Source organism: Meles meles, chromosome 17 (genome assembly GCF_922984935.1).
Source record: "Meles meles chromosome 17, mMelMel3.1 paternal haplotype, whole genome shotgun sequence".
Taxonomy (NCBI): Eukaryota; Metazoa; Chordata; class Mammalia; order Carnivora; family Mustelidae; genus Meles; species Meles meles.
Window position 1 is genome coordinate 30,010,587 of NC_060082.1, and position 11,801 is coordinate 30,022,387.

The window sequence follows — 11,801 nt, forward strand, 5'->3', positions numbered from 1 at the left end:
ATGACGTCTTTTCTAACTCATCTGTAATGATCTGTATTAGAGTGACTTTCTTTCGTTTTGTGACAGATGCAATTATGTATAATAATAATGAAAGAATTGCCCCCAAGAACAGTAACATGTAAGCCCCATGACTAAACATGTAACATGTAAGCCCCATTTAGACTATTTCCAAATACTGGGGAAGGAGAAGGGAGATACATACTATTAACTAGTAGTATTAATTCAAACTCCTTACTTAATTTTTATTATTTTATTATTATTTTTTAAAGATTTTATTTATTCATTTGACAGACAGATCACAGTAGGAGGAGAAGCGGGCAGAGAGAGAGGAGGAAGCAGGCTCCCTGCTGAGCAGAGAGCTCCATCCCAGGACCCTGGGATCATGACCTGAGCCGAAAGCAGAGGCTTTAACCCACTGAGCCACCCAGGCGCCCCTATTTTATTTTATTTTTGAGAGAGAGAGCAAGCAATCGTATGCACAAGCAGTGGGGAGTAGGGGGGTGGAGAGGCAGAGGGAGATGGACAGAGAATCCCAAAGGGGCTCACGCTCAGTGCAGAGCCTGCCGGGGGCTCGATCTCACGACCCTGAGATCATGACCTGAGCCGAAATCAAGAGTCCAATACTTAACCAACTGAGCCACCCAGGTGGCCCAAACTCCTTACTTCATTTAAAAACAATATTTTGTTTTAAAGGATTTCATATACTATATACATTATTTCATTGACACTAAATAAAAGTAACCGCTCATACTTGCTGCCTGTGTTATAGTTTTCTTCTTCTTTTAGGATTTTGTTTTACTTCGACATAGTCTGCTCAGGTACCAGATTCAATTTTGCATCTTTAAACTTCTCCCCCATCCCACCTTAGCATTCTATTTAAAACATAGCATTTGCTATGGTCCTAAATATGATACAGAGACAATATTTTATTTGTTTATTATAAAGTTTTTGTTACTGAGTAATCTCTATGCCCAACATGGGGCTCGAACTCATAACCCCGAGATCAAGAGTCCCATGCTCTACCAATTGAGCCAGTCAGGCACCTCCAGACACAAGGTTTTTAATGACTATATAATATTCTGTCTAGTGGGTGGTCCAGAGTTACCCCATAGCTCATATTTTGGGTTGTTGCCAATGTTTTACTGGCAGATATGTTTATATGTATAAACATTTTAATAACTAGGATTTCCTCTATGTTTTAGTCCCAGAATCACTGAGTTAAATGGTGTGCATAGTTGAAGAAATCTGAGGTCCTTTAATTTTTCAGTAATGGTAAAAAAGCCCTCTTTCAAGGTTTTAGTTTAGCAGAGGAGCTGAAACTTTTACTGGAGGGAATTATCTGACCCATGTCTTAATATATGCTGGGATTCCTGGCTTATTCAGAAACACTAAGGTGATAACCATAAATTCAAGTGGGAAAGAACCACTGCCTACTCTGTGCTCAAGACAAACACATTTTCCGGAGCAAAAAATAAATAAAAAAATAAAAATCTGATTTATCTTCATATATTTCTAAATTTGTCTTGCAAATATATCTTAGAGCAGGTAGTAGATGGAATTAGGAGGATGCAAAAACAGAGAAGGGTGTATTAATAGGTCTGTAATGATATAAAATTTATTCTGGGGGTAAGGTAAAACTTAATGGTTCATAAATAGCAAATTCATTATATTTTTAATACTCGGGTTATATTAACACCATATAACATCTTTATGGTACCATTAGTAGCATTTAAATTCTTGACTCAACTTGAAAAACAAACATTTCCAAATCTTGACCATGAAATGATTAGCGAAATAAAATGTTTTAATAAATATTATTGGATTAGAACATGGTTGGTTGGGTCATAAACTGTCTTATAAATGTTTTATGTCATCTGTTACACTGCATTTTTAAATGTTAACAAATTAATTTATTTTAAAGGCCACATCAAGGTGAAAACACCTTGTTTTCCCTGGGGCATTAGGCAGCAGGACAATTCATCATGTGGCCGTTTCTCATTCAGTCATCTCAGTGGCAGAAGAGATGTTAAGACATAAAATGTGGTATGGTTTGTTAAATATTCATTTATAATTTGCATTCATTATTAAATTATGTGTTGGGCTAATCTTTAATCTTAAAAATACATACAGTGTCATAAAGCTCTCAGAAGACGTAATAAATATTTAATAATTTAGTGTTACTTTAAGTGTTGACTAGAATGCACACAAATGTTTGTCAGTAATGATACTTAATTATTCCGAGGAGATTTGATCTGCATCGGTATTGAGTTCAATAATTCATTCCAGCCTTCAGGTCACTAAGAGAAATATCAGTTTGGGGATCCCATCTCTTTGTGATTGATGGTGATTCAGCTACTTGGTCCTCCTGGTAATACTGTCATTCATTGCCTTAAACCATTTCAACGATGTGGTGACTTTGAGGGGCTTTTTTTTTTTTTAAGTGGTCTCCATGACTATCATGATAAATTTCACTTTGGGTTTGGAACGTCGAGAGTTGCAGTTCTCTGAGATTCAGCCCTTTGAGCGACTATCCCAGAACACAGCAGATTCCAGGCTGAGAATTTCTCATGCTCGAATAATCAAGTATTTGATGAGGCTCCATAGCCATGATATTCAATTTGCATTTGGTAAACTGAGAAAGTACAACCATCATGAGAAAGCGGAATGTGATTTGTATTATAGAAGCCTGGTAGCTGCCCAATGAACCATGTAAAAACAGTTCATTAAAATGTTTATGTGCTTGGCTGGTTAATGCAAAGAAAGCTTTATTGCAGCCTTATAAAACCTTAGTAACTTCAGGTTGGAGTCAGATCAATGCATTGTAATAACTCAGGCATATGCTCCAACTCTCCTGGAGGGGAAAGAGGAACCCAGGAACTTCTTTTCTTCCTTGTTTCTATGACCATGTATTTTCAGGTTTTCAAAGCTTATCTAGACTCCATTCCTCTTAGCTCTTTTTTAAACCAGATAAAATATTCCAAGTTCATTTGTAGGAAGTTTGTAATATTTTTTTTTTGCACAGAACCTTGGGGTACTATTTGTAATAAAACCTAATCAATGAATATGTGATTACTACATTTTATTTGGAGGTTAAACTTTTATGGAATCTCAGATGTATTAAACATCAAAAAATAATCGGCATCAAATTGGAAAACAGACATGCTAATTTATTTGTGAGCTGGTTTGTCCCACTTACTTCAACATTTTGGAGGATATACAGACAAATTTTAAGCCCATGAGGACATTAATGGGAGATTATAACCGTAGGAGACTATTAGATTCCTCTATGTTGACATTTAAAACATATTTAAAAACAATTGGATCTATAACAAGAAACGATTTTTTAAAACTCCCTTAAAACAAACAAAACACTCATTTCTAATAGAAAATCAGTCTACGTGGGCATTTACCTTCAAAGGGTATACACAATTAGACTTATGGATGGAAAGTAGTATTTCCAGTTCATCAATATAAAGTCCTCTAATAAAAATGGTTTATCCATTAGATTAGTATGTTGAAAACAAGCATGAGACGAACATAGGCTTTCAGGAGCAAAGCCAAAGGCACTAACATCATAAAAGAATATAATATTAAGAAAGTCATCTCTATATGTTTCCTCTCCTTCTTTTGCCATACACACCACTATTTACTATAACAAGCTAACACACAGAGGAAGAGACCGCGGAGTACAATGCTGCGGTAAAAAGTGCATCAGTTAAAGATGTTCCTTGCGCACAGCCGTCTCCAAACATTCTAATGTTCTGTGCATCAGCCAAACCATGGCATTTGAAAATTGTACGTTAATATGCTTGTGAACATCAAAATCTACTCCTAGCCTCCCCACCTGTAAAGCTGAAGATTGGATGGCTACCCCTAATTGGCTTTTGGAGTTATTTTTTCCTAATTCCTCAAACTGTTCAACCTAGGGGGGTGTTCTTTTGGGATTAGGCACTGTATCATATAGAGACGATTTTGACTCCAACATACAGTATATATTCAAAAAATATTACTAATAAATCTAAGCCAGCACCAAGCACCATGTTTTATACATGGGAGACACTCTGTAAACATTTGTTGAATGAAGGAATGTTGAAGGAGTATCTTTTAAAATCTGCTTTGAGGGGCACCTGAGTAGCTCAGTCAGTTAAGTGTGTGCCTTTGGCTCAGGTCATGATCTCAGGGTCCTGGGACTTGATCTCTGCTCAGGGGGAGTCTGCTTCTCCGTCTCACTCTGGGTTCTCCCTCTCTCTCACGCAGATGAAATCTTTTTTTAAAAATCTGCTTTGAAATCCAGTGGATGGTGGGTCCTCTTACCTGAGACTCAGAGGTTAGAGAGAAGGACAGGAATAAATAAAAGAAGTCAAATATTGATCTGCTTTGGAGCCCTAGCCTGGTCTTCCGATGTACACAGAACACCATTTAAAATATCTACTAGCACACTGTGGACATAAGATACTTTTCCTTCTGTTTGTGCGTTTTTAACATAGACATTGAGTGGTGGAGTTGGGTCTGAAGGCACACCCGTTCAAGACCACTTAACTGAGAATATCTCCTTATCATTTTAGATCATTTAAGAGGATATAAGCAGTGATGTGGCCCCGATGTGTTATACCCTGGTCCGTGGTTATAAATGGGATGCTTCTGTGCGCTGACCCACGTCTTCCACCAGCACTACAGGTATCTGGCCAGACTCACCCTTGGATGACTGTTTTGCCTTCAGATGAGACTCAAAGCAAGTCCAGAATCAATTTTTAAATGTATTTAACTAAAACGTGTGTGTGTGTGTGTGTGTGACTGATGGCTATGTGAATATGGTGGGAGAGAGGATAGTACAAAACTGGAAAGGAAGGCCCTAGATCTGAAACTCACTATACTTAAAGATCATGGCTTTTCAATTCCTAGGATGAGAAAAGAGGTCTTAGATAAGTTTAATGAAGCTTCCTCATCTCTTGCAGTTTCAAAAAGGCTGAGTGGGGCGGAGAGAGGAAGCCTTGCTAACCATGTGGGTCTCCTCAAGCCCTCTCAGATCTAATTGCAAGCACAAATGACCCCCCAGTCCTGCAGCATATCAACTTGATGTGTATAATTGATAGCCAAACATTTCTTACAGGCTGTTAAATGGGAAGGCCGGAATGAAATGCATATAATGTTGATTAAAGTGACTTTTGGGGGGGGGGGACAAAAGGGTCAGAGACATTAACAAGTTAAAAGAAAGTGTGAGCTCTGTTCTTATGCCTCTAACCTTTGTTCAGTTTTTTCCCATAATTGACACCACATGTTTACCATGCCTATTTTTGTCAAATCTAAGGCTGTAAGTATTGAATGTATTTAGAAGTGTTCTTGAGATTAAGGCACTCAGAGTGCTCGGAAAGGTAGATTTCAGATATTATTGTAGCACATGGTAAAGCAGTAAGATTTAAATAAACCCCTCTGGTGTGCCTTGTATTAAATTGTCTGGCTCATAATGGCAGACTAAAGTAACAGTAATTCTGAAAAGGATTCAAATGGACATCTAAATGATAATTACTGGGTAATTTTGTTTTGGTTATAATTTGTGGTGTTATTTTTATAACTGACATGAGACATAATATATTTTTCAGGGTTCTGCAATCGCGGGGCAACAAATGGAAGCTGTCAGAAAGTATTTGTAGGAACAGTTATTGAAGAAAGCTGTGAGGTTGTTGAAATGCTGCACAGACTCGATTTTTTTTTTTTAGTCCATAGAGCAGTCGAATAGTTGCTTAAAAATGTAACGACAGTGGACATGCATTGTACAGCAAGTCCTCTGCCTCGGCTTTTAAAATCTTTTCCTTTCATTAATGCAAAACCCAAAGTACCTTTCAAGGATTTCTTCAGCACGTCCCGTGTCGTAAGGGAAACAGCACTGAGCATTTGCTGCCGTGGGTGCTGTCTGTCTGCTCTCGCCTGCGGTTCTCCAGATTATCATCCCTCTCCCTTTTCCTACCCTCTCTCTTCTGCCCGTGCTCGGGATCTGTCCGCAGCATCAAGGACGCTGCAGGGTCTTTGGCTCTTGGCCCTTAACTGGCAGCGCTCAGATCTACTGAATTTACTGACCTCTGCCCGAGCCATGAACTGAGACCGATGGGCGGACCACCCAAACTCCCTGCAACTACCAGATGGCATTTACACTCGGCCCTTCCAGTGCGATGTAATTTCGTGGCATTTACCTCGCTGCTCATATGGCTCTGATTATTTGCTGACTTGTAATTTTAGTTATTTGCCTGCAAGTCTTATCTCCCTTGCCAGACTGTAAGCTGCTGGACGACAAGAGCTATGCTTGATGCTCTTCTGTGGGTCTCCGCTCCTTCCCGGGGCTTAGTGCTGTGCTCTGCACAGTGTGGAAAGTCAGTAGACACACTCTGCGTGCATCGGGGTCATGGAAGGTTCTAAAGATTATCCAGTTAGGAATGCGCAGAGATTGGCCGCATCTCTGGCTCAGTCTGCAGCCATTCAAAGTGAGTTTCCAGTTTCTTATTTCCATAGATACGAAATCAAGAGGATATATATTTTTTAAGGTTTCCACAGTATCTTATTTCCAGAGATTTGAAATCAAGATGTTATATCTTCCTTCATTGAGTAGGAAATAGCTCTCAACGCCTTGCTGTGGCAGAACAAGGCTGAAGGAGTTATAATGATCCTTGAACTCAAATCTACTGATAACACATTTTATTAACTGGCTGGAGACCAGAGTAAGACTGTGAGGGAAACCAGCGTGTCTGAAGCAATTCTAATTTCCAGGCACAGAAACTGCACTTTTTGGCAGCAGAATTTAATTTGAGAAGTGATTTTGCCAGAGGAAGTGCTAACCATTATTTGGGTTTTTTCTTCCCTGAAGTTGTAGGAAAAAGGTAACTCATAGCCTCAAGCACTCACATATTATTGTTATGATAAGTAGACACACTTGCCTTGCATTTTGTTTGCCTGATAGTAATTTGGGGGAAATACACAAGAGGCTAACTATGTTTCTTTATGAATGTTTCTAACTTTTCCAATTTGGTCGCATTTTTGCCACATAGAGATTTAAAATAATCAAATCAGTTACTGAAATAACTAAAACAGGAGTGGGGGAAAAAGTACCTTTTTCCATATATTGCCTTCCAGAAAAGGAATTCTTTCATTCCAGATTTTATTTTTCCCCAATTTCTGTTCGGTCCTTGATATTAAATTTTAATAATAGTAATTTAATAATAAGATATTTTTCATATCGTGAGCTCATCATGCAGATAAGGTATTTCTAATATAAGTTATAAAAGTGAAAATTCAAGAAGACTGAAGTTAGAAACATGTTTGTGTCTTTTTTTCCACGACGAACCCATGTCTATTCTCTATGAAATTGATGTCAAAAAAGTATTATATATTTTCAGTAGGAAATAGAAGGCTGCCCTCTACTATCCTTGTCAGGATGTCGTATCCCTTTAATCATACTTTTCATTTCAGTACATTGAAATTTCCGTTACCAAGGACAACATCATAAATAAAAGTGTTTGTGAAATTTTACCTGCGGCTTCCTAACTTTGTGCATTAAGCATGAGACTAGCAGAGAGGTGGTCAAATGTGAAAATTTATAATCATTTATTACGTACGGCTGAAGCAAGAAGGGAATAAAAGCGTGAAGGCATACATCTATAAACGGAAGCCGAAAAGCTTAAATGAAAAGTAAAGTGAATTTCTGTGTCTTGTCATAAAGTAATGAGAAGCTAGAGCTTTTATTCATAGCAACCCAAGATGCATTTACTCTCAATCTAGCTTCAGCAGTAAACGCTTCCCTGATGTATTGCTTTGGACTTACAAAGAAATATTTGTGCTCTACATAATAGTATAGTTAGGAGAATTACTGCATGGTTGAGAAGATTCTATAAAGGTTTATAGCTGGCGGTGTTACTGTAATTTAATCACAATGTAGCTAATGTAGTACTTTAATATCACAGGTTACTTTTTTATTTACCATTTATTAGTAACTGACAGAGTCAATCATGTCTACATCATAAACAAATCATGGACAGATTCTGTAGAAACCCTAAAATCCCAGAATAGATGTACTATGGTTGTTTTACACTACCACATTCCCTGTAATGAGCTAACCACCAAATTATTATTTAGATCTGTGGAATGTAAGTCAGGCTCCTTGTTCTCAGTCCATTGGCCAAAGACAACTTGAGAACATTTTGTGTTACGCGTACAATTAGCACTGCATGTTGTTTATGCACAGAAATGTCACTGGTCCGATTCGAGCGATGATGAGAAGGGATTTCGGGAAAAACGTTAAGGTGTTCAGCTAAGCTATCAGCTGAGTGTTCTATAATATGTTTGTGAACATTACAATAATATTAAGCTTAAACCAATTTGCGCTCTCATCAGAATTTTTTATTAGAAGTTTGTCTTTGCATTTGAAAGAAAAATGCCATTGCTTCTATGCTTTCTGTTTACGTATAGTCCTCTCTTGATAGGTAGATACAGAGATGGATAGATATGAACAGATAGTAATAATTATTTGCTACATAAATCAAGTCTCATTATGCAAGGAGTATGAATCAAGACTAGTCAAAGAAAGGCACTAATGTACAAAAGCTGTGTGACCCTGTGGAAAGCAGACTGAGAGCAAATCTAAGTCTAAGCCATGGTTTAATTCTCTGACCTTGGACGAGTCTCCTGACCTTGGTGAATCTCCGTAGTCCCATCCATAAAATAGGAGTAGTGGGATTTGCCCTACTAATCCCTCTGGATTGTTGTAAGCATCAAATAAGATACTGCATGAGAAACCATTCTACACACCGAACAGGTCTACAATCTCCCAGTGCTTTGGACGTAGAAGACATTAAATAAGTGTAGAATTCAGTGTTCAGAGCAGGTTCTTTTTATGTAATATTTCAGCAACCTTAATTACAAAGTGGGCACAAAAGTCATGTAAGAAAAGGTCTGTCATCTAGCTAATATTTTCTGAACACCTACTATGTATCACAGGGACAGAGCCTATTGCTTTAAGAACAGTTGATGAAAGTTTCAAAACGGATAATGACTTGGAACTAGGTTAAATGTTAGTTTACAGCTGGTTGCAGTCATCTCTTCTAGAACCTTTGCACTTGAGACTGTATGCTGCCCTGCCTTTCAGTGTGATTGATTAGATTTAAAAAAAATTTTTTTTATTTATTTGATAGAGAGAACAAGCAGGGGGAGCTGCAGAAGGAGAGGGGGAAGCAGATTCCTTGCTGAGCAGAGAGCCTGATGTGGGGCTTGATCCCAGGACCCTGAGATCATGACCTGAGCCAAAGGCAGACACTTAACCGACTGAGCCACCCGGGCACCCTTGATTAGATTTCCTAAATTTTTTAATTTCTGGGGATTTACAGACTTCCAAATTCTCCATGGATCTCCAGCTCACATGAGGCTAGTCCCATGTGAAATTGTTCGGCTATAATTTGGTGACAGTGACCAATCTCTAGTTTGGGAGCTGATACTTCTGGAAATAAAAATAGCCCCTCTCAAAAGCACGGCCTTAGATTAACAACTCAAAGAAAGAGAAACAGTCTTCAGGTAGCTGAAGTGACCATTCAGTTGAGAACAGAAACATCAACACAGGCATGGGTTTTATTGATTTTTTTCCATGATGTTATTTAGTTCGTGGTGCCTGGAATACCTTCCCCCTTTGTCTGTCAAAGTCTTGCTAATTCTTCAAGGTCCAGTTGAAAGGTCACCTCTTTCATAAAATTTTCCCATCTATGCCTTGTATGCGACCATACTCGTTTTTTTAATTCTAAACTTCTGCTTCTATTACAGTTATTTCCATGTCATTATTTATTATGCTTTCAATTTTTAAAAAAATTGAAAAAAAGCAAGGACGGGGCACCTGGGTAGCTCAGTTGGTTAAACGACTGCCTTCGGCTCAGGTCATGATCCCAGGGCCCTGGGATCGAGTCCCACATCAGGCTCCCTCCCTGGCAGGGAGTCTACTTCTCCCTCTGACCCTCCCTCTTCTTGTGCTCTCGCTCTCTCTCTCACACTCTCTCTCAAATAAATAAATAAATAAAATCTTTAAAAAAAAGACATTTCAAAAAAAAAAAAAAGCAAGGGCAAGTCATCTTCATCTCTGAGCTCCTTTTGGCTTCTGGTGTCATGCCTTGCACAAGAAGCTAATCAAATGGTTGTTGAATTTAATTACTGCTACTTAAAAAAATTGTCTGATACAGGTGTGTAGATAGCATTAGGATTTTAAAATATTGGTGACTTCAAAAATAAGAGCTAACGCTGTTATGTATGATAAGATATGCTGGTTTCATTTTTTCTTTTATGAGATTAATTTTTTTAATGTTAAAATTATGGTTTATTTATTTTATTTAAGATTTTATTTATTTTTGACAGAAAGAGATACCGAGAGGGAACAGAAGCAAGGGAGCTGGAGAGGCAGAAGCAGGCTTCCCGCTGAGCAGGGAGCCCGATATGGGACTCCATCCCAGACTGGTGGGATCATGACCTGAGCTGAAGACAGATGCTTCATGACTAAGCCACCCAGGCGCCCTACATTTATGTTTTAAACATCACCAAACTTCATACTCTAAATGTAGTATAACCTTATTCTTTCTCCTTCATAGTTGATTTTAACTCTTTCTTCTTTACATCTTGTGACATACTCTTTCGTACAAAGCAAAAGCAGTTCTGGCCTGAATCGTCCCCTTGTGTTTGCAGCACGGCGATGGGCACCAAAGGGAGCTCAAGGAAGGAGGATGACATACCTTCCACGAACTTTTGCTATCTTAGAGTTATAACAGATGGGGGTAGCGGGGAGGGTGGGGAGGGGGAGGGGCAGCCCGCTATCAAAGCAAAACATTGTGAGGATCCCAGCCAGGGTGTCAGGGCTATATATATATGATTTGATATTGATGGAATATCCAAGAGGGAAAACGGAGGACAGGATTTACATAGCCCAGTTCTCCGGCTTTACTGCAGTGGAAGCACATTATCTCCCTTTTGGAATATTGAACATTTTATCTCAGGGACAAGAGAATAGAAAACTATAGCAAAATAGGGTTGATAAAATATGCCCAGTGCCTTCCTATTTGGGGTAATTTTTTTTAAAAGATTGATTTATTTATTTGAGAGAGAGACTGCATGCATGCGCTCGAGTTGGGGGAAGGGGCAGAGGGCAGGAGAGAATCCTGAAGCAGACTCCCCATTGAGCTGAGAGCCTGACACAGGCCTCGATCCCAGGACCCTGAGATCATAACCTGAGCCGAAATCAAGAGTCGGACGCTTGCCCAGCTGAGCCACCCAGGCATCCCTATTTGAGGTCATTTTAAATCATTTCTAAATAATTTATCTTCCTATTCCTATAAGTTAAAGAAATAAACTAAAATATTGCTGTTAGCGATAATAGAGAATTATGATTTAGTGGGGAAAAAAACCCAAGTATTTGGGAAGTTCTGCATATTACGTCAGGTCTAACACCCATCTGAGTAAGTAGTTTCACATCTATATAAATAAAAAATTACTTTTTCATAATTCACTGCATGTGAAATATCTAATTGTACTTTTTATAGTTAAATAGACTAAGATAGTTTAGTTTGGCTTTAATGAAATTTGGGAAAGTCTGCTCTGTGCCAGGTTCTTTGCTAGGGGTGTGTGTGTGCATGTGTGTTTGCACATGTATGTGTGCCCATGTTTTGAAGAGAAAGGTGAATAAGACAGGAAGTCTGCTCTGGTGGGGATGCAGGTCACTTACATGCCAAAGGGCTTACCGTGGATGGTGGAGTGCGCACCGTATCTATGAGGGGTTTCATGAACAGTAA

General features: G+C 38.6%; 1 non-coding gene across 1 annotated transcript; it reads right to left on the reverse strand.

Moving 5' to 3' along the window:
* Positions 1–968: 968 nt before the first annotated feature.
* Positions 969–1,041, reverse strand: TRNAK-CUU. Its single transcript has one exon. It is a non-coding gene; the product is annotated as a tRNA-Lys (tRNA).
* Positions 1,042–11,801: the final 10,760 nt, after the last annotated feature.